This window comes from Otolemur garnettii, unplaced genomic scaffold, assembly GCF_000181295.1.
Source record: "Otolemur garnettii isolate 467f Iridium unplaced genomic scaffold, OtoGar3 scaffold00044, whole genome shotgun sequence".
Taxonomy (NCBI): domain Eukaryota; kingdom Metazoa; phylum Chordata; class Mammalia; order Primates; family Galagidae; genus Otolemur; species Otolemur garnettii.
The window spans coordinates 13,923,889-13,926,071 of NW_003852439.1; the positions used below are offsets into that span (position 1 = coordinate 13,923,889).

Sequence of the window (2,183 nt, forward strand, 5' to 3'; positions counted from 1 at the left end):
TTTAGATAGCTAACAAAATTGTTCAATTCATGGCCACCTCCATATGTGTTTGGATTTAGCTTCTGGTTGGCTGGAGAGAAGTAGATGGTGGGAAAACCTCTGACTTCACATGGAGAAGGCCCATCACTGGCTGTGGTGTCCATCTTGGCTATGACAATATTTGGGTCTTTGCTGAGCTTTCTCCTAGTTCTTTATATTTGGGCTCCAGATTCTTACAGTGACCACACCAAGGGGCATAAAGTTCAATCAGCACATCTTTATTTTCATTATTAACTATTTCATCAAAATTCTCTGCTACCACTATCTTTACAGGCCCATCATTGGTCTCTGGGATAGGCTCAGACTTTAGGTATCTCTTCAGGTTGCCATCAAAGTAATCCTGTAGGAACCTCTCAAGAGCCTTTCCATCACTGCATGACAAACTTCTCTCCTTTAGCAGTTCTGAGAGCAACAACAGGAATCTCTCCAGCAGTGCCTTCTAAGCCAAAGTCAGAAAGCTCATGGCTAAGGGTTTTATGGCTAGCTACAGCAAAGTTGAGTTTGTGTCCACCACCCAGGAATTCCTTTGCCACCATCATTACTCTGTTTCTCCAGTAGTTGGAACCTTTAACCTTCTTTTCATAGTCTACATCACAGTAAGCAATTGGTAAGTCCTTGCCCTGTATCAAATCTTTATTGTCTTCTGTCATGTGAGGGCAGACACCAAAAATGTTTTCCTGTATAAACCTTTTAATCTTGCCACTGGTCATTTTCTGTTCTGCATAGGCCACAGTCTTGTCCTCAAATTTGTTCATTAGATGTGAAGGACGAAATAAGACGATACCCTCTCCATCATCATCATACTCCTTCACCAGAGATTCAACACTGGTGTGTGCAAAGCGGTAACTATCCCTCAAGTTGCTGGCTGCTTTTAGGAACTCAGAGTGTGCATCACTGAATAAATCCTTGAAAAAACTTACTACAGAGGCATCTTTATCACTAACGAATTTCTTAAATTCTTCCTCGGTCTTGAGAGGAACTGAAGCTGGTCCTGCCTGCTTCTTTAGGTGGCTGACAATTCCATCTGCCGTCCTAGGCTCATCCTAAGCACCTGCTTCTTCACCATCTCTGAATATCTTCAGGGTTGGATATCCACTGACTCCGTACTTATTACAAGTGTTTGTGTTAGCAGTACAATCAACCTTAGCTAATGGAACTACTCCTTTTAATCTGGTGGCTGCAGCTTCATACCCAGGGGCAAGCGTCTTGCAATGTCCCACACCAGGGGGCAAAGAACTCCACCAGCCTGAGGCCCGCGGACTCGGAGACGCGACTCTCGAAGTTGTCTTCCGTGAGTTCCGGCACATCGGCGACAGCAGCGAGACCGGCGAGACCGGTGAGAAACAGCGCCACGCCCCTGCCAGGGTTAGGCTGCGGAGGCGCATGGCGGCCAGGTGAGGTTGGGGGGTGGCCAGGAGGGTCCGGGCTGGGCGGCGACTGTGGAGGTCGGACGGCCGGCCGGCCGCCAACCACTCACCGGCTGTCTGCGCTGGTGCATCTGGCCCAGGTGGACCTGCATATAATTCCTTTTATATGAAATATCCAGAATAGGTAAATCCATAGAGACAGAAGGTACATTAACGGTGCCAGTAGCTAAGGGGAGAGAAAGTGAGAAAGGATGGGTAACGGGTGTAGAGGGCTTTGGGGTCGAGTGGATGGACGTATTTTGGATCCAGAAAGAGGTGATGGTGACGCATCGTTGTGAGTACGCTGAAGGCTACTGGACTGTACACTTTTACATGGTTAATTTTATATTATATGGATTTTACCTCAATATTAAAAAATCATCAAGTTTTAGGAAAGCACTATAATAAAAGAGAAGGGGTATGATTAGATTTCAGGAAAGATAATGGGAAGACAGATAGGAAAAAAAGGACAAGATCAGAGATAGTGAGAAAAGAGAAACTATTTCTACAATCTAGGTACAAATAGATGTCTTGGAATTAAATGATACCAGCAAGGGTAGAGTTAAATATGTTAATTTAAAAGATACAAGAGGAAATATTAGGAGAAGCAGTTATAGTGCAGTTACTGAAATTGGGGGTCTAAAACGAGGTGCGTTTGAATCTCACTTCTCCCACTTAGTAACACCACAGATCTCTGCCTCTACTTCTTCCCATAGAAGACAACTGGGATATTGTCTG

The 2,183-nt window shown here is 45.0% G+C and overlaps 1 pseudogene across 1 annotated transcript; it reads right to left on the reverse strand.

Moving 5' to 3' along the window:
- Positions 1 to 8: 8 nt before the first annotated feature.
- Positions 9 to 1,537, reverse strand: LOC100964367 (annotated as a pseudogene). Its single transcript, XR_001161337.2, has 2 exons — positions 1,517 to 1,537; positions 9 to 1,410 (listed from the first exon to the last, which is right to left on the reverse strand). The product of XR_001161337.2 is annotated as a protein disulfide-isomerase A3-like (transcript).
- Positions 1,538 to 2,183: the final 646 nt, after the last annotated feature.